This window comes from Trichomycterus rosablanca, chromosome 11 (assembly GCF_030014385.1).
Source record: "Trichomycterus rosablanca isolate fTriRos1 chromosome 11, fTriRos1.hap1, whole genome shotgun sequence".
Classification (NCBI taxonomy): Eukaryota; Metazoa; Chordata; class Actinopteri; order Siluriformes; family Trichomycteridae; genus Trichomycterus; species Trichomycterus rosablanca.
Window position 1 is genome coordinate 18,881,653 of NC_085998.1, and position 21,836 is coordinate 18,903,488.

A 21,836-nucleotide genomic window follows, 5' to 3' on the forward strand; every position below is an offset into this window, starting at 1 on the left:
CTCCCACGTCTTCAACCTCTGCAGCAATGCTGGCAGCACTCATGTGTCTGTTTTTTAAAGCCAACCTCTGGATATGACGCCGAACACGTGGACTCAACTTCTTTGGTCGACCCTGGCGAAGCCTGTTCCGAGTGGAACCTGTCCTGGAAAACCGCTGTATGACCTTGGCCACCATGCTGTAGCTCAGTTTCAGGGTGTTAGCAATCTTCTTATAGCCCAGGCCATCTTTGTGGAGAGCAACAATTCTATTTCTCACATCCTCAGAGAGTTCTTTGCCATGAGGTGCCATGTTGAATATCCAGTGGCCAGTATGAGAGAATTGTACCCAAAACACCAAATTTAACAGCCCTGCTCCCCATTTACACCTGGGACCTTGACACATGACACCAGGGAGGGACAACGACACATTTGGGCACAATTTGGACATGTTCACTTGAAATATTTGCAGAAATGTGAGGGGTGTACTCACTTTTGTGATACACTATACAGTGTATCACAAAAGTGAGTACACCCCTCACATTTCTGCAAATATTTGATTATATCTTTTCATGGGACAACACTATAGACATGAAACTTGGATATAACTTAGAGTAGTCAGTGTACAGCTTGTATAGCAGTGTAGATTTACTGTCTTCTGAAAATAACTCAACACACAGCCATTAATGTCTAAATGGCTGGCAACATAAGTGAGTACACCCCACAGTGAACATGTCCAAATTGTGCCCAAATGTGTCGCTGTCCCTCCCTGGTGTCATGTGTCAAGGTCCCAGGTGTAAATGGGGAGCAGGGCTGTTAAATTTGGTGTTTTGGGTACAATTCTCTCATACTGGCCACTGGATATTCAACATGGCACCTCATGGCAAAGAACTCTCTGAGGATGTGAGAAATAGAATTGTTGCTCTCCACAAAGATGGCCTGGGCTATAAGAAGATTGCTAACACCCTGAAACTGAGCTACAGCATGGTGGCCAAGGTCATACAGCGGTTTTCCAGGACAGGTTCCACTCGGAACAGGCTTCGCCAGGGTCGACCAAAGAAGTTGAGTCCACGTGTTCGGCGTCATATCCAGAGGTTGGCTATAAAAAATAGACACATGAGTGCTGCCAGCATTGCTGCAGAGGTTGAAGATGTGGGAGGTCAGCCTGTCAGTGCTCAGACCATACACCGCACACTGCATCAACTCGGTCTGCATGGTCGTCATCCCAGAAGGAAGCTGACGCACAAGAAAGCCCGCAAACAGTTTGCTGAAGACAAGCAGTCCAAGAACATGGATTACTGGAATGCCCTGTGGTCTGACGAGACCAAGATAAACTTGTTTGGCTCAGATGGTGTCCAGCATGTGTGGTGGCGCCCTGTTGAGAAGTACCAAGACAACTGTATCTTGCCTACAGTCAAGCATGGTGGTGGTAGCATCATGGTCTTGGGCTGCATGAGTGTTGCTGGCACTGGGGAGCTGCAGGTCATTGAGGGAAACATGAATTCCAACATGTACTGTGACATTCTGAAACAGAGCATGATCCCCTCCCTTCGAAAACTGGGCCTCATGGCAGTTTTCCAACAGGATAACGACTCCAAACACAACCTCCAAGATGACAACTGCCTTGCTGAGGAAGCTGAAGGTAAAGGTGATGGACTAAACCCAATTGAGCACCTGTGGCGCATCCTCAAGTGGAAGGTGGAGGAGTTCAAGGTGTCTAACATCCACCAGCTCCGTGATGTCATCATGGAGGAGTGGAAGAGGATTCCAGTAGCAACCTGTGCAGCTCTGGTGAATTCCATGCCCAGGAGGGTTAAGGCAGTGCTGGATAATAATGGTGGTCACACAAAATATTGACACTTTGGGCACAATTTGGACATGTTCACTGTGGGGTGTACTCACTTATGTTGCCAGCCATTTAGACATTAATGGCTGTGTGTTGAGTTATTTTCAGAAGACAGTAAATCTACACTGCTATACAAGTTGTACACTGACTACTCTAAGTTATATCCAAGTTTCATGTCTATAGTGTTGTCCCATGAAAAGATATAATGAAATATTTGCAGAAATGTGAGGGGTGTACTCACTTTTGTGATACACTGTATATATATATATATATATATATATATATATATATATATATATATATATATATATATATATATATATAATGCATGACTTATCTTCAACAGACAGAAAAATCAGACAAAAGCAACCAAAGACAAATGAAGTTGTATCAAAAATTCCACTTGTAAAACTGCAACAAAAATATTGGATATTTGGATATTTAATTAAGTTCTTGCTCTTTAAAAGCCAACAATGAAAACAAATTATGTAGAAAGCCATGTGTTTTTGTGTTTAACACACAAAACTAACTTCAAACTGCAAACTTTAACAGATCATCACAAAAAGGTGAATACTGTGTGCCTGTATAAATAGGGCTAGTTTAACTACCCTCATTAGACCGTTATACCACTTCTTAGAAACTTCAGGTCCCAGTATCATTTGTACAAACAGCTGTCTTGCCAAAGTTGGGAAGAAAACCTAGACCCTATTCCAATGGGGAAATTTGTCTGAAATGTAAAACATATACACAAAAAATTGCTGGTAAAGTTACAATGGCATGGGCTTTAACGGTGCCATGCAAAAAAACCAACTCTTGCTTTAAAATCAGTACCCAAAGACTGTTTGATTCTGGTAATCAGTACCCAAGGGCAAGTTTGTTGCTGGTATGAACAAAGACAAAGTATGGAAAAGAGTTTTGTGGCCAGACCAGACAAAACAAAAAGTTTATTATTTGACCCCGATGACCAGAAGTATGTAGCTATTGTAACCTATGTCAAACATGGTGGTGGTTGTATTAGGTTTTGATGCTGTTTGGTTACAAGTGAAACTTTTGCAGAGAGTTGACAAAAAGAAGAAAGGACACCTAAAAAAGTTTGATATTTGCATGCAGTTTGATGTTTTAGCAGTGACCCAAAACAAATTTTTTAAATAGCTAAAGTATGCTCAAAGTAAGCTTTCAGGAATCCTGTATAAATTGGTACAATGTATTTAAAAGGCAAAGTCTGTGCCAGATTACCAACAAATTGCAAATCCTGAAAAAATATGTAAAGATCTAAACAGGATTATGTTAGAACCATGTAGATTAATATCAAAACAGCTGATGAAGTATAAAATAGCTTCAGACATTACATACATAATATGTGCTGTAAGTATATTTGGATCTAGTAGATCATGAATTCATTCTCTGATATATGTACACACATTCCTTTTATATATATTTATTTCTTTTTCATGCAGCCCTATGTATACATGAAATATAAATGTCATTACAGAACTTATATTACTGCCCAGTAGAAGCTCAAAAAATCACATACAATTGTGAGAAAGTTGTAAGAGTTGCAGAAATTATACCCAATAAAGCTTATGACTTTCACTGTATAAGGTTTTTAGATGGAATTAGAATGAGATGTATAAGAAGTGATTACACAACCAAAAATTAATGATATACATACCCATACACAGTCCACAAACACGTCTTTCATACCATCATTTTTTCTTTCTCTTTATTTCTCACACAGTCTAATAAGTAGGCAAACAGGGATTGGCTTTGCATTTTGATAGGAATTCCAAAGTGCGTTTGGCAGAGATAAGATTCCTTTCTCCTGAGGTCACTGTTTTTTTCTTTCTTTCTTGGAGACTATGTATGGTGACTGGTTTCTACTTTGTGCCCGACTAACACTGGCACAGCCAATACATGCTTATTAAGTTCTCCTCTCTGGAGTTCCATGATAAAACTCTGCAGATACACACTGCATTGTCCTGGCAGATGCACCCTGGCATATCCTCCCTTTTGAAAAATGCACTGTAATAATATCATCATTGAAATGTTAAAGATAAGGTTGTTCAGCTGGCAAATTTGGATCAAGATGTGTTTTTTCCATTTTTCCATTTTTCCATTTTTCCATTGTACTAATGTGGATATGCTTAATTATCCTGTGCACTCTGGCATAACACTGCTGATGCATGACACCCACACTGGCTATGAAAGGCCACAGGATTACCTCTTTTGACATGCATCTTTACACTGGTTGTTGTTTTTAAAGATAGTCTCAGCATATACAGCGGACCATGATCCTCTCTTTGTATTATTTCGCCACACATGCTGACAACTTGACCAGTAGGAGCTGTTGTTGCAGCAGGTAGGTGGTGAATCTCCATCTAGCCCTTGCTCCTTCAAACACAGCCAATAGTGTCACTTGAGCACCTGTCCAGGCCGGTGACACAGTCAAGATGAAAATGTGACTAGACCATATGTGAACAAAAGGAGTCTAAATCCCCACATGCATACACGAAAATATTGTGAAAAGCCTTCCCAGAAGAGCTGCAAAAAGGGTGACAAATCTATAACAGTTCCCATGGTTTTAAAATAAAGCTCATGGAGGTGCCCAGGTGGCGCAGCGGGATATCCCGCTAGCACACCAGCGCTGAGATTCTGAACACACCAGTTTTAATCTGGCCTCTACTAACGGTCAGCTGGGCACCATCTAGCGGGCAAAATTGGCAGTGCCTGCAGCAGACAAAAATTGGCCACAGAGTCTGCTGGGTGGGAAAAGACCGAACTAAGTGGGTGGGGTCTTTAAACACTGTGCAAGGACCCTGGTTAGCAGACCGAGGCGCCTGTGCAGAAGTGGATGAGCCTCATGTGCGAATCGACCAAAGCACAGGTGAAAAAGGAGGGATTGAGAAACTGTGCACGTGTCAGAAGGGGCATGGAGCAGGCAAAATATACCCTCCTGAAATGAATTTGGGATCCCTAGCAGTGGAAGACTAATTGGCTTCGCTAAATCAGGGGGAAAATGGGGGAAAATGGGAGAAAATGCAAAAATAAACAGAAAAAAAAATTAAATAAATAAAGGTCATGGATAAAATCACATTTACATACTTGTGTCCTAATTTAATCTCCTGACTAAGCTATGTGCTGTAGCCTGAAATGCATGGGTTTAAGACTTCAAAGCTGCCTGTTAGGTTTAATGATGCTACATGCCTGGTTTGGCTTTTGCAAATTTAGCAGTCTTCATTCCTCTGGTAAAGCTTTCTGCAAAAAAATCTCTCCGAGAGCAGGGTAGCTATATCATTGATAGAAAGCTATACCTGACTTTTTATTAAATATTTATTAAAGCCTCAAAGAGTTATTTTGATTATTTTGACAGTTTCTGACTTCTCTTCACTTTAACTTTTCAATGTGGATACTATGTTACTACGCTCCTAGTATGAGCAACAAATTTGAACTGATGAACTTTTCAATCTTAATCTAGATCTTGTGGTAACATAAATCTAATCTGGGTCATAATTCCAGCTTATTTACTTTCACACCATGCCATTGAAAAGGTCAATACAATTTTGTTTCCTTATTATCTGCCCTGAGCGTGAGTTTTGGAGTGACTGTATGGGTGGAGGGAATAAAAAACTTACAGTGTCATTTATATGCCTATTACAGCTTACACAAACTCATTAACTACTGTCAAATTGTTTTACTACATCCATCCTATCAGTTTGATAAGGCCTAATCACCTGCCATACAGCACCTGCTGTATCACATTATGACCCTAACACTCCAAATTACTGACATTATCTAAAGTTATGTGTTAAAATATATCATACAATAAAGCAATCATAATTTACATTTACAATTCCTGCTCTGCATTCCTTTGCTGATGTGTACCGTGTGGCATCATAATTATTAAAACAACCCACAAACAGCAGCAAACAACACTCTTGAACTGCAATCAGTCAACATGTTGTTTACTGTCTGAAAGTACATTAAGTGAAAAATGGGATTTATGGGACTGCATGGTGATGGTTGAGACAGTGAAGAAGGGTTGGAGAAGAGAGGGAAGAGCAGAAATAACAGGAAGCATGCTCTCCTCCTCTCATGTAAACGTGTCTGGGTTACTGGCCATCCGGTATAAATAAACAGAGCGTTCGAGAGAAGTCTGGAGCAAGATTTCATTTTTTTCCTCTAAAATGAAAAGAAAAAAAGAGATTCCAAACATGAACACCTGCAAATCAGCTGCCAAGTCTGCTGCAGTACCATGACAACCATCAGTGCTATGTGTAAATAGTTTATAAAAGTAAATGGGATGCAAACAGACAGTCCAAAAGAAGGAAGGTAAAACTGAAGAAAAGTTGAAAAAAGAGCCAAATAAAAACCATTAACAGTCTTTTTAACTTGATGACAGAGATCCACACGTAATGGTTAAAAGTATGTAGTCAATATTAAATAAATATGAATAAATATTAAAGGCTTTTTTCCTGTTTCACAATGACTGTGCACTTCAAAGTCAAAGTCCATTAAGACATGGTTTGCCCTGTTTGTTGTGGTGGCCTGCAACATCATCCTCATAAAAATATGTTATTGGCGCCCAGGTGGCGCAGCGGGAAATTCTGCTAGCACACCAGCGCCGAGATTCTGAACTCTTCGGTTCGAAACTCGGCGTTGCCACCGGTCGGCTGGGTGCCATCTAGCAGGCATAATTGGCAGTGCCTGCAGCAGACACGTTTCTGCTAGGGCGTGATGAACGGACTATGTGGGTGGCGTCTTCAAAAGCTGTGTAAGGACCCTGATTGGCAGATAAAGAGGTGCCCGGGTGAAAAAGGGTTCCGCTAAGGGCTGCACGCAGGTCAGAGGAGGCTGTGCAATATACCCACCTCGACTGCAATCAGGGATGCCCCAGCAGTGGAAGACAAACTGACTACACTAAATTGGGAGAAAATGCATAAATAAGATAGAAAAAAATAAATAAAAATATGTTATAGAATCCATAATAATGCCCATGATTTTGAAATGAATGAATGCCTGTTACATCCAGCATTGACTACAGATTTCTGTGCAGATTCGTGCTCCTGCATATTGTGTGGGTCTCCAGAGGTATTATAGTCCTTTCTGTGCACTTTGTTGGGTTCCAAGAATACATGTCACCAGCAATAATACAGGAGTTACACTAACCTTGTCATTTGTGACAATGTAGCTCTTTGTTGAGGTACAGAACTATTTTCTTCTCCTGAACCAGCAAAGCTGTATCTGCAATATAAATCAGTTCCTCTATCATAAAAAACCAAACTTCTCTACTCTCCTTCAACAATATGATCAGAACCTTGTTTTTCATATAAAAAATGACTACACACTTTACAAACTACAAGCCCTGTCTTCATTGGGCTTCAACCATTGCCAGGATTACCAGGAACAATCAGAACCATGACCTCTGTTTTAAGCTTCATACAGTTTGAGTTAAAGGTTTACAAGTATGACATTGCACATTTTTTTCTGTTATTCATCAGCCAAAGCATTACAAGGCATTTCTTTGTTGCTGGCATGCAATTCAAAGGTTGTTTATGTTCAGAAAATATGATTAAGTTGGTCAGTGAAAACCAGAAAAAAAATCACTGTACTTTGCCTTTTTTTCTGAATATTTTTATTTGTACTTAAGTCAGGTTATAAATTTTTAGGTAAGGTAAATAAATTTTTGTTTGTTTGTTTATTTGGATTTTTTACCGTCATGTTTTACACCCTTCAGTACACCCTTCATCCCCGACAGAAACAGTAGTAACTCATTACACAAGATTCATCATTTCACAAGGTAATATCGATCACAGACATAGACAATTTAGTATCTTCAATTCACCTCACTTGGATGTCTTTGGACTGTGGGAGGAAACCGGAGCAACTGGAGTAAACCCACGGAGACATGGGGACAAACTCCACACAGAAAGGACTCAGACCACCCAACCTGGGGATCAAATTCAGGACCTTCTTGCTGTGAGACGACAGTGCTACACACTGAGGCACCTGCCATCCCAGTTAAATAAATGTGTAAGAGAATGAACAAATCACAGATTCTTGTTTTTATTGCATTTTACAAACTATCCCAACTTTTGTAATTTTTCTCAGTGTCCCAACAGTTTTGTAGTATTTGTATACGCATCTGAAATTCAAACCTGCATTCTCTTAAATAATTAGCTGTATTTCTGCTGTTTACTTCTCTTGTCAATCGAGTTATCGATAAACTATGTCTAAATTTTAGTGGATAGGAAAGAAAAGTAGAGCAAAAAAGGTCCCCCCTGCATACAGAAAACTTTGATGTGAAGAGTAGAAAATGCTCAGACTACACTGAATTAAGCTGATAAATGAGATTCAAATCAGCATTGTTTAGGGTAAGAAAGGAAGTCCGACAAGGATGTAACGTCTTACCATGTCTGTTTAACATACTTGGAGAACAAGTTATGAGAGGTGATACAAGGATTTGCCAGAATATTCAGGATTGGTGGAAAGAACATTAGCTATCTCAGGTATGCTGATGACATTGTATTATTGGTCACATCACTAGAAGAACTACAGGAGCTGATGTGTCATGTTGAGAAGGTGGCAAATGAATATAACATGCTGATAAATGCAGCAAAAGTGACAACAATGACTTGAGATTATGGAAGAAGGTAGAAGATTGGAAGATTGGAAGAGGACATCTTACATTTGGGAAGTAGAGTATCAAAAACTGCAGGATTTGCTGGTGAAATGAAGTCAAGAATGGAAATGGGCATGGCAGTGATGGTCATCCACAATAAAATAAAAAAACAAATCAATTAGCACCATTTTGATTGGAAGTACATCAGAATACATCTGAATATTTCATGAAGAAAGCTGATGACCACTGAGCAAGATGACCAGAAGAGAAAATGAGCTACTGAACCACATTAAGTCCACAAGTTACATTACTTTGGGCATATGATGAGGCAACCACAAGACAACATTGTAGTGTCTTGACAGGATGTGTGGAAGGACTCAGAAGACGAGGAAGACCACAGACAGAGAGCACTGGAGAAAGCTGAACCATCTGTGCAGCCAACCATTGCAAAGCGATAATGCTGTAGTAAGTGATATAGATTTGCAAAAAAAGAAGAAATTGCATGAGTGCAAATACTTTTGGCACTATTGATCATTCCAAACCTTTTTGAGCGAATACTTTAAGACAATTCCCAAAACAATTTAAATATCATCAGTATAACAATACCAGATGTATGCCAGTCTACACACGTGAGAACAGACAGCTCGTAAAATAGTCACAGACCCCAGGTCCTGTGGATAATGTTTCACCTGCAGGTGGTGGAATAAATCCTAGCTAGCTTAGATGACACCCAAGGACCAAGTAAGCAAGGAGGAAGAAATAAATAATAGAAAAGACAGAAAGTAAAAAATGGTGCATCATAGCTCACATTGTTGTGTGATAGGTCAACCTCTATTTATGTGTGTGAATGCTCATGGACGTGCTCAGGCCCAGATGGAAGGATTCAAGAACAGATGCTTTTAAAGGTACTCGGACACACATTTAAAACACTGATGGTGCCTGTTCAGACACCCTAACTGGGTCATCAGGTCATTAAGGCAAATGTGGCTGGGGATTCGTGCATGGCTTTGAAGCACACCTCCTGCAAAACAAGGAGTACTTTATTACTGTACTTAAGTATGCTTTTTAAGCAATTGTACTTAATACATTTAATTTCTTGGTGCTTACTACATCTTGTGAACAGAATGGTTGGAATTAATGCAATGTTTTCTTTCTATAGTGCTGGGGAGCTTCTCTAGGGGCATTAACTATAATCAAATTTGGCTGGCCTTTCAGTTGACAAACTTTCCATTTGTAAGATTCGTTATCAATAGATGACCAGGACACCAAAGGCCTGGGTGGCACATTGGCACAGCTGGTAATGTGACTCTGCAGTATAGGTTCTGGATTTGATCCTTAACTCTGGCCATTGTCTTTGAGAATGCAGTTGATTAGCACCCGGTCCAAGGAGTATTGTGTTTTGTGCTCAGCAATTTCGGATGACACTATACCCAATGACACTCCAACTAGGATAAAGTGTTTAGTTAAATTTATAATAAAAGGAGAAGCAATTAAATGAGTGATGTAATGTACTGTAATAAAGTATGCTAAATATGATGCACCTTATGACCTATTTAGTTTATAAACCTTTGTAAAGACTAAGGTTTATAATCAGTTCTGGTGTAATTTACAACTCTGCCCCACTTAGTACACTTAAGCATGGTTTGCATTCCAGAAACTTGACCAGGATGAAGCAGTTTATGAAAATATAATGAAAAAAAAAAATCAATTTAATGATTATTGGAAAAGGTATTTTGGGTGTGGCACAGCACCATGGACCGGGCTTTAAACCTTACCTTTACCTAGTGAGTAGTTTGCCATGTTTTATCAGTGTCCACTTGGTTTCTTGTTGGGTACTGCAGTTTAAATTGATCTCTAAACCAGGGGTGTCAAACTCGAGGCCCGGGGGCCAAATCTAGCCCGCCCTGTCATTTTATGTGGCCCGCGAGAGCTTAAAAGATGTATGATTGTTGTGATGGTTCGCGTAGTTACAGAGACGTACTTATAATTTAATAGGACGCCTGCGCCTTTAAGCGGCAACCGTTGACGTCGTAGTCATGGCAACTAACTTTGACTTTGCTAAGAAGCCTGGTCACTTTTACGTTTCAGCGGCAAAAGAACGCGGGGTAAAGTCAGTAGCGTAATTAAGCAATAGAACACGAGAGGGAGTGTGTAATAGAACACTTGAGGTCGTGTGTTATCGCGAATAACATCACGGCTGTGATGATCTATGGCACAGCCATGATGTTATTCGCGATAACACACGACCTCGAGTGTTCTATTGCTTTTATACAACAGTTTTTACAAAATAAAGAAAGGAAATAAATCAAAGAAGCCCTGAATTTCATATTAAATATGCTTTAATATTGACAATACCTTCCGCCAAAAAGTAGTTCCACAACGAATATAAAGTTTAACACTACAAAGCAGACATCCCAAGTTGCAAAAACTCATTTTAGGGAGGTAAGAACAACAAGAAGAAGAAGGCAAGAACCTCCGAAGGGAAAAAAAAGAAATAAAAAACCTCTCACACACACACCAAAGGATATGGGTGATAACAGAACTCTTAGGAGCTGCTAACTGGGCTATTAAGCTAACTGTTCGCATTACAAACACATTAAAGTTCCCTACATAGTGCACTAGATTGTGTATCAGATCGCGGAATTATGTTCCCTACATGGTGCACTAGATTGTGTATCAGATTGTGGATTTATGTTCCCTACACAGTGCGCTAGATTGTATATCAGATAACGGATTTAAAACGCGATCGGGAATAAAGTCTGTGTCACCTGCATGTGCGTTTGTGTGCATGAAGCTTGACGTTACTGGCAACGCATCAGCGGAGTAATAAAGTTGTGGTGTGAAAAGGCCGTGCTGATATTCGTGATAACAGCACGGCCTTTTCACACCACAACTGTATTACTCCGCTGATGCGTTGGGTTAGAACGCTTCTCAACCAATCAGATTGTGAGGTCAGAACTAACTGTTGTATAAACGATAATAAATAGAAGTTAATTCTCTTGCAATCCAATACAGAAGCATCGTCTGTAAGTAGTAGACATTTATATTCTCAGTTGTTTGTAAATGTTTAGCGAGTATGTTACAGTGTTTCAGTTACGAATTTACCGTAATTCCGTAATTAAATACGGTTGTTACCGTTACTACAGCAATTAGTATTTTTATCGTTAGCGCTATTTTACGTTTGGTTAAATTTCATATTGTACTAGATGTAACACTTAACTACAGCTATCTTGTACTGTATTAAGTTTTTTATTGTAGTTTTTTTATTTAAAGTTTTACTCCATTCTGATGCACACAGTGTACAGTTGGGAAGCAAATAAAACTAACGTAACTGTATTTTGGAGGGAGTTGTCTGTCTAGCTGAGAAACGGGGAAAACTTGGCGAGGGCAGAACAATTGTCTCAAAATACACTGTAAAGTCATACATAAACTGCATCTCCCACAATGCATGCCGATTTTGTGACCTGCAAAGTGATCGCATACAGCCACTAGATGATGTTTAAAAATATTTACAAATAATCCCAAGATGTACAACAAGAGAAAATTTAAGCAGAAGGAGGTAATTTAATGAAAGATGGGAAAGTGAATAAAAGTTTGTGCTTCAAGAAGTATACATTTGGCATTTTAACACCAAACACAAGAGAAACAACAAATTGTCCAAGACTTAAAAGGCACATATTAGCAGTATGTACGTAAATAAAGACCTGCGTTCAACTAGCACTTAATTCTCCCTTGTGGCTGCAACAGTACAAGAAAATGAATGAGGTATTTATTGAATTTGTTTATGTTTAATAGCCTCTTCATTCTAATCAGGTTATTAATAGGGTGGGAGCCTACGATGAAACCACTGGCCACAAGATGGAAACACACCCAGGACAGATCACTAATCCATCACAAGGCATCATTTTTATTATATATTTTTATAATTATATGTATAATTTAATAGTTGTCATTGCTCTACTGCAGTTTTATATATTAATGCTAATTAGAGTTTAAACTTGTGTTCATATACTTCCTATTTGCTTAATATTTGCTTTCGATATGCATGTGCTATGATTATAAATAAATGTTTTTTTATTGGTTTCTATTTAGTTTTTTTCTATATATGTTTATGTTTACTATATGCAAAGAAAAGGAAATTCCAATGTAAAGGCCCAGTAATCACAGTCCTGTGTTGTTTACTTAGTCTGTACACTTATTAACTTTGATTTAGGCTTAAAAAGTATGATAATTAGTTAGTATCTAAACCTAAAGAGCTTAAGTTTAGCTTTTATAGCTTCCCCAACAATTCTAGACAGCACTGCATTCAACGGAATACACTTGATTTGTCTTAATCACAAATCTTGGCCAAATCTCCCACAATCATAGACGTGCTGACACACCATCAGTGGTGCTCCTCAGACAAGTGGGTGTGGAATGATTAGAAATAATGTGTATACAATGTCTGTTGCTTATTATCTAGTCCTAATGTTTACTGAGACTGGAATCCAAAGATATCATCAGTAAATATGCTGGGAGAGAACGACATGCACTTGGACTTGGCCAGATTGTCCCCACCCAACACTCCACCCTTGGCTATTTCTCCATGATTTTCTTTGGAGCTCTTCTTCCTGTGCTGCAGGATACCCAGATCTACTGTACAGCTAAAGCTAACATCCTAATTATATCAGATGCAGAACTGTGAGTTAGATTCCCAGTATAGTACTCCACAAATTGTGTGTTGTTCATTTGGCATCCAAACAAATCTGTTTATTTGTTCAGGCAATATAATTATTATAATATAATATTATTTTTGTCAAAGGGGTGCAGGTTTTGTGCAGCATATTAATTATTTCTCTAAATCCCATAAAAAAATTATGTAAGATTTGAAATTTGGAGTTTATTAAAGGAGTCCTTGTAATGACTTAGGGAATGAAAGATAGTTTGCAGAAAAGAAATGGGCCAAAATTGAACCACAATGCTGCCACAAAAAGCTAATTATTTCCTACAGTGAATGTCTCAACAGCTTTGCAATAAGACATAGTCAAAAGACATTGGATGTTCAGAGTGGATATATGAAGATATACTGTATGGCCAAATACATGTACAGTGTATCACAAAAGTGAGTACACACCTCACATTTCTGCAAATATTTTATTATATCTTTTCATGGGACAACACTATAGACATAAAACTTGGATACAACTTAGAGTAGTCAGTGTACAACTTGTATAGCAGTGTAGATTTACTGTCTTCTGAAAATAACTCAACACACAGCCATTAATGTCTAAATAGCTGGCAACATAAGTGAGTACACCCCACAGTGAACATGTCCAAATTGTGCCCAAAGTGTCAATATTTTGTGTGACCACCATTATTATCCAGCACTGCCTTAACCCTCCTGGGCATGGAATTCACCAGAGCTGCACAGGTTGCTACTGGAATCCTCTTCCACTCCTCCATGATGACATCACGGAGCTGGTGGATGTTCGACACCTTGAACTCCTCCACCTTTCACTTGAGGATGCGCCACAGGTGCTCAATTGGGTTTAGTCCATCACCTTTACCTTCAGCTTCCTCAGCAAGGCAGTTGTCATCTTGGAGGTTGTGTTTGGGGTCGTTATCCTGTTGGAAAACTGCCATGAGGCCAGTTTTCGAAGGGAGGGGATCATGCTCTGTTTCAGAATGTCACAGTACATGTTGGAATTCATGTTTCCCTCAATGAACTGCAGCTCCCCAGTGCCAGCAACACTCATGCAGCCCAAGACCATGATGCTACCACCACCATGCTTGACTGTAGGCAAGATACAGTTGTCTTGGTACTTCTCACCAGGGCGCCGCCACACATGCTGGACACCATCTGAGCCAAACAAGTTTATCTTGGTCTCGTCAGACCACAGGGCCTTCCAGTAATCCATGTTCTTGGACTGCTTGTCTTCAGCAAACTGTTTGCGGGCTTTCTTGTGCGTCAGCTTCCTTCTGGGATGACGACCATGCAGACCGAGTTGATGCAGTGTGCGGCGTATGGTCTGAGCACTGACAGGCTGACCTCCCACGTCTTCAACCTCTGCAGCAATGCTGGCAGCACTCATGTGTCTGTTTTTTAAAGCCAACCTCTGGATATGACGCCGAACACGTGGACTCAACTTCTTTGGTCGACCCTGGCGAAGCCTGTTCCGAGTGGAACCTGTCCTGGAAAACCGCTGTATGACCTTGGCCACCATGCTGTAGCTCAGTTTCAGGGTGTTAGCAATCTTCTTATAGCCCAGGCCATCTTTGTGGAGAGCAACAATTCTATTTCTCACATCCTCAGAGAGTTCTTTGCCATGAGGTGCCATGTTGAATATCCAGTGGCCAGTATGAGAGAATTGTACCCAAAACACCAAATTTAACAGCCCTGCTCCCCATTTACACCTGGGACCTTGACACATGACACCAGGGAGGGACAACGACACATTTGGGCACAATTTGGACATGTTCACTGTGGGGTGTACTCACTTATGTTGCCAGCTATTTAGACATTAATGGCTGTGTGTTGAGTTATTTTCAGAAGACAGTAAATCTACACTGCTATACAAGTTGTACACTGACTACTCTAAGTTATATCCAAGTTTCATGTCTATAGTGTTGTCCCATGAAAAGATATAATGAAATATTTGCAGAAATGTGAGGGGTGTACTCACTTTTGTGATACACTGTATATACCTGACCATGAGCTTGTTAGACATCTTATTTCTCAGTCGCGGGATGAAAGAATATAGACATTAACAGCCTCTATTTTCTACAAGATTTTTGTCTAAAATTTATTTCAATTTGGTCAAAAGAGTACACACCCAAATTATTTTATACTGTCCCCCCAAATTGAGACAGAAAAAAAGTGTTTCTTACCTTTACTTTTATTTGATTGCAGACAGTATGAACCCAATGTTTTGTCTGGTCAGCTTCATTCCATTTGTTAATGTACATCCATTCCTGCATTTCAGGCCTGCAACACATTCCAAAAAAGTTGGGATAAAGGCAAATTAGGGCTAAGTAATGAGGTAAAAAACTAAATATTGATGATTTGGAACAAAAGCAGTATCCAAAAGCAGTCTTTGAGGAGCAAAGCTGGGCAGAGGAGCTTCAGTTTGTCAACAAATGCTTGAAAAAGAATGTATATTGTTTAAAACAATGTGACTCAAAGAAGAATGGAAGGGATTTGCAAATTTCTCTGTCTAGAGTGCAAAATGTCATTAAACGATTCAAGAAATCTGGAGGAATTTCAGTGTGTAAAGGCCAAGTATGCAAGCCTAAGATGAACACCCATAATTTCTGATCCCTCAGATGGCACTGCATTAAGAACTGTCATTCATCAATAGCTGATATAACCACATGGGCAAGGGATTACTTTGGCAAACCTTTGTCAAGCACTACAATACAGAGCAGTGAAACTTTACTGTGCAAAAAAGAAGCCTTACATTAGCCATGTTCAGAAGTGGCATCAGATTCTCTGGACACAGCAGCATCTGGGATGAAACATCATACAGTGGAAATGTATTGTGGTCAGACAAATCAGTATTTTAGATTTGAAATGAACCCTGTGTAATCTAAACCAAAGACAAAAAGGACTGTTATCAGCAACAAGTCCAAAAGCCAGGATTTGTCATGGTATGAGGCTGTGTCAGTGCCCTTGGCAAAGGTCATTTACACTTCTGTGATGGTAGCATTAATGCAGAAAAGAACATTTTAGTTTTTAGAGCAACATATGCTGCCTTCAAAATGACATCCAGGGACATTCATGCATTTTTTCAACAAGACAATGCAAAACCACATGCTACACACATTACAAAGGCTACAGAGTACAGGTACTGGACTGGCCTGCCTATAATCCTAACCTGCCCCCAGTAGAAAATGTTTGAAGAATTTCAGAAAATGTGACAAAATAACAACTGAAACACTTCAGAGTTTGGTATCCTAGATGCCGAAATATCTTTTACGTGTTGTAAGAAGAAATGGCAACATTAAGACTTAGCCAAACACTTTATCATTCAAACGTTTTTGGACTGTGTTGCAGGCCTGAAATGCAGGAATGGAGGTCTGCAATAAAATAAAAGTGAAGTAATTATAAGAAACTCAGTTGTATCTGTGGGTTTAGACACTGTTGATGGACGAAAAAGGCTGGCTCACAATCAACATCCCAATTAATCCCAAAGGTGCTTGTTGGGGTTGAATGTCAATGCACTGTGAAGGTCACTGGAGCTCCACTACTCCAAGTTTGGCATACTATGTTATTATGGACCACCAGGAAAGGTCATTTTCTAAACTGATGCCACAAAGTTGGAAGTAAAGGATTTACTTTATACTATTAATTTTATACACTAGTTAGTAACAGGTATGGCTAAAACACCTATATTCAATGATAAGGAGAGATGTCCACATACTTTTGTCTCTTTAATTCATCCCGATGTACCTTCGATTACTCATGCTCGATCGCCCTAGCCAGACTCTAGACTTCTCACATCCACACTGTGTCTATTAATCATCTGATTAATAACTGTTTTTTATTTTGTTTCTTCTTCTTGGCAGTACAGAACAGACAATGTCAAGTTGGTCCCTGCTTAATGGGAGGCGGGTATGGAAGCAGCAGTGACTGTCTCTCTCCATAAGCACGAAACAAGACAAAGAGGATGATTCACCCGCGCTCTGCGTGATGAAGGTTGACGACCCCAATTTCTGAAAGGGAGAAGGAGGGGACAGTCTTATCGACGTCATTCGCTTAGTTAATGGGCAGATGTCCTTGTCCTGACACAAGTAAATCAAGTCTTCCATGAGGAGATGGTAGAGGACAGAAAAAGAAAAAAAGAAAAAGGGGGGGGGGGGGGGGGGGGTGTTAAGGAACTAAGATGAAGATTCTTGTTTGTATAATTCATGTGTGTTGGGGGGGAAGGCTGATAGTGATGAAGATTGACTTCTGTCAGTTTATGTCTACCCAATGACCATCACATCATTGGTGTTTCCAATAACGCTCTAGACTGATGTTCCATTTCTAATATTTTGCTGCACTATATGGCCAAATGTAAGTGACACCTTACCTTAAGCTTGTTGATTACCCCATTCTCAAAACTATGGGTGTCCCTCCTGAATTTTGCAGACTTCACCCTTTTTGAAGTATGCCTACTGGAAATAAATCAAAAGAAAATCTGGGTCGGGCAATGGCTTCCAATCAAACTTCTAGTTCATTCATTCAATGCCATTCAAATAAAAAATGAAAATGAATTGAAACTCCAGACTTCCAAGAAACGAAGCTTGGAGGATTGGAAGAATCTCCCTTTAGCACTAGAAAGAGCTAAACCATAGTTTTATCCCTCATTATCTTCTTCCTGTGTTTTGTCCCAAAGGAGAACATAGAAGGAACCTCAGCTTTGATGTAGATAAACAGAGATATCAAGCTTTTTATGCTAATTACAGCTTCTTCCTGTGTCCAGGTCTTCCGGTCTAGACAAATCCTGCAACTCAATGTTTGGTCCCTCTGGGCTGATCGTCCTGGTGGATGCAGGACCCAGGGAAAAATAAAGTTACTATGGGACAAGCTTTAATGCAACCTAAGAGTCATTAAGTCATCACTTAACTGGATTTATTAAACACAGTCACAATAAATGTCTATTTTGCAAAAAGTGTGAAAGAACAAGGATATTACACTGTGGAGTGTAGTAGTAATTGTAGCTATTACTAAAACTAAAGTTTTTGCCATAAGCATTAAGTGTTGTTGTAGAATACAGTTTTTTATATATATATATTTTCTTTATGCGCTTTCTCCCCTTTTTCTCCCTTTTAGCGCGTCCACCAATGCCGATCCCTGCTCTGATTGAGGAGAACGAAGCTAACCCACGCCCCCTCTGACATGTGGGCAGCATGCCTTATGCATTTTATCACCTGCACTTTGACGAGTGCAGTGCAGCGTGTGTTTTTACTGCTGCGCTACCTGAGCAGCCCCTTGTAGAATACAGTTTAACACATACACTGTTAGCACTTGTTGTAGGTACATACACACACACACACACACACGAGGGATCTTCAAAAAGTTTCTGCACTTTTATATTGTGGTTGGAAACAGTGACGGCGGGAGGAGTAGTAATTGGTCGTGTCTGAGAGACTGAGAGAGCTTATAGTCCAGATTTAGCGCCATCTGATTTCCACCCTTATGGAAAGCTTTAAAGGAAAGAAGATTTTCATGTGATGATGATGTGAAAGAAGCGGTGGCTACAAAAACAATAATTTTTGGTTGGGTGAGTTGGATCCTAGCGGTTAAAGTACTGGACTAGTAAGCAGAAGGTTGCTGGTTCAAACCCCACCAACCACTGCCAGGTTGCCACTGTTGGGCCCTTCAGCAGGGCCCTTAACCCTTAATTGCTAATGGCATTGAAAAGTTAGTACGACACTGGTGGAAAAAATGCATGAGAAGATGACTGTGTAGAAAAGTGATGTAATTTGTTTCTGAAATTCTTAATAAATAGAGTAAAAAAAGTGTGGAAACTTTTTGAAGAACCCTCGTAATATATTTACATTTTTGGCATTTAGCAGACACTTTTATCCAAGGCGACTTACAATTATGACTGATACAATCTGAGCAATTGAGGGTTAAGGGCCTTGCTCAGTGGCAACTTGGCGGTGGTGGGGCTTGAACCAGGAACCTTCTGAGTACTAGTCCAGTACCTTAACCACTGAGCTATCATAAATAATATATATAATTATACAGCCCTATATAATTAACATTATAATTAGTTAGGGACAGATAAAAACATGAAATCAGACAGTTAATAACTGATTCAAAAATTCCACGATTCAAATCGATTTGACATGTAAGATGAATCGATATTCACTTTAAACAGCAGAGGGCACTGGCGCTATACACCTCGCCTGGTTGACGTCACTGGCGCTATACGCCTGGTTGCCAGATTCAGGGTTTTTCAGCCAAATTGGGCTTAATTCAAAATAGTTTTGCATAGTTTGTACCTACCTCAGAAATAAAAGGGCATTCATTATTTAGATAAATAAAAGATAATCACAAATACAGTATTTTATTTTATTTTTAAGAGAAATAATAAAAGGAAACTTTGTCATAATTTGTCTTCAATTTCAGTTTTAAAAAATCTGGAAAAATTCGTATCGTGAACCCAGTATTGTGAATCGCATCGCATCGTGGGTAGACTGTATCGTTACATCCCTATAATTAGTTAATAAGCCCATTAAACACAGGGAAATCAGTCATAATTTAAAGCTTTTTTTATATATTAAACTGACTAAAAGAAATGATATTCCTCCCATATATATACAAATTCATAGATAGTACATCTGTTTGATATATTCGGAGAATATATAAATATGTACCTTGATTCTACTTTTTTCACATTATTGGTCAGAGGCATCACATTAACTTCACAGTTGCTGGAACAGCTCCAACATTCCCCAAAACCATGTAAAACAAGCCTGGGGTGACCTAGTCAGCTTCGTGCTTTTACAATAGCATTAAACATGGCCATGGGATGGAGCCACTTTCTCCAATCCAAACTAAACATTGCAGTCACCAGGGCACATTTTAAGTCCGAAGTGTTTAAGTGTTTTCTTTATACAGGCAGTCCAGTGGAGGGATAAGTGAACATTATTCCAGCTTATTTTCATATTCAGTTTGCAAACACAATGGAAGTAAGCTTAGAAAATGTACATTTTTCATTTCACTTTTTATGTTTTACATGTTTTCCCTGATTTTCCTGAAATCACTGGGCACACTGCAGTCACCCCCTGCAGCCCCCCAACCCTTCAAATTCGAGGGGTGCCATCTTCCAACTGCAAGTTTCTGCTTTTTCCAGAAATGTTCAATAACACAGACATCAAGATCCATAGCAGACCACTTCAAAACGGTCCAATGCTTCTCATCCAAGAACAGTTTAGCCTATGTAATCCCTGATCTGACCAGAGAAACAGCAGGGTTTGCTGGCAGTCATCTATGATTAAGTGCCTGCAGTGATGTATTTTTCTAAGTTATCACAGACATGTTCCTATGCCTGGCAGGAAGAGAGAGAGGGCCACAAACAGGACGGACTGGAATGTGCTTCCTGTTAGCCAGTGCCATTGGACAGGGCAGATTCCTTCTACCATCATCAGTGAACTCACACACATGAAATGTTTTCCACTGCAAGTCAGGCAATTGGAGGCTAACAATGTAGGAGCAGATATAAAAATAGAGAACTTCAGGTGATGGATGAGATAATGGAAACACCAGTTTAAAACAAAGCTTAAAAAGTAGAAAAAAAACCCCAAAACTTTACAAGTAAACAATATTTGGTCAATTGTTAACTAACGGCACAATTAGTACTTTGATAAGTGGCCTTTTAAAGCAACAAGACTATGAAAAAAGCCTGGCTAAGTGGTCTTACACGCCACCAAACTGCTACCAAGAGTTAAACTAGTGAGTCATTCACTCTTATCAGTGCTACCAATATTGCCAGGCATCCAACAGAGACAAGTGGCCATTTCTGAGGGAGAGAAGGTTGGATAGGGTTTTCCTTTGCTGCTGCTGCAATATGTGGACTGGTCTAGACGAAGTCATGAGTAAAATGGAAGTCATATAGAGCATAGCGTCTCTCCATATGAAATATAGTTCTGTGTAAGAACTTACCTCTGGCAGGGGATAAGAAACCAATAGCTGTATGAGTAATGAAGGGGGCAGGTGATAGTCTGTGGCAATCCTTGTCCAGAACTGGGGTGGTGCAAGTAGCAATGGAACTACAATGGGGAGAAGTTAAAAATGCTCAAAAAACCCTAAAATGATAACATTTTTAGACAGTCTCAAAACCTCAGCATATGTTAAACATGAAAAACAACATCAGCAAAAAGGATTAGTGGTGACAGGGGCAAGTACTTGATAGTTGCTAAATGCTTTATATATACAGCCACAAAAATGACCACAAAACTGAACTGTTTTTTAGAATGAAGGGCAATAGAAAAAGGACATATGGTCTGATAAGTCAATTTTTTGATATTCCCTAATGTCTGAGGTGCCCAGGTGGCACAGCGGGATATTCCACTAGCACACCACCGCTGAGATTCTGAACTCCCCAAGCTCGAACCTCAGCTCTGCTAGCGGTCAGCTGGGCCCCCTAGCAGGCACCATTGGCAGTGCCTGCAGCAGACAAAATTGGCCACTAAAGGCCTCAGCATACTTCATGCGGAGACGATGTTCGCCTGGCTTTCGGGGACCAATGTGACATAATTGCGGAGTAAGTGAACAAACAACTACGGATGTCACGCAGAGCTTTGCTCGCCTTGTAGCACACATGGAAACTGGGCGAACTCCGTGGAAGACGACACTTCACAACAACGCCTGTGATTGGTCGGTAAAAAAAGAGGCGTGCCATGAAAACAGACATGGACATATTT

General features: G+C 39.7%; 1 protein-coding gene across 3 annotated transcripts in view; it reads right to left on the reverse strand.

The window, feature by feature from the left end:
- Window positions 1-17,578, reverse strand: part of bmp16 (bone morphogenetic protein 16) — a 43,295-nt gene extending 25,717 nt beyond the window's left edge. The window contains exons 1-2 of one of the 3 annotated variants that reach the window (XM_063004522.1): window positions 15,309-15,452; window positions 6,989-7,063 (exon numbers count right to left, since the gene is read on the reverse strand). The gene's annotated coding sequence lies outside the window, so the exon portion shown is untranslated. Of the gene's footprint in view, window positions 1-6,988; window positions 7,064-15,308; window positions 15,453-17,491 lie in introns of those variants that run through there. The other 2 variants (XM_063004523.1, XM_063004521.1) reach the window with 2 other exon arrangements.
- Window positions 17,579-21,836: the final 4,258 nt, after the last annotated feature.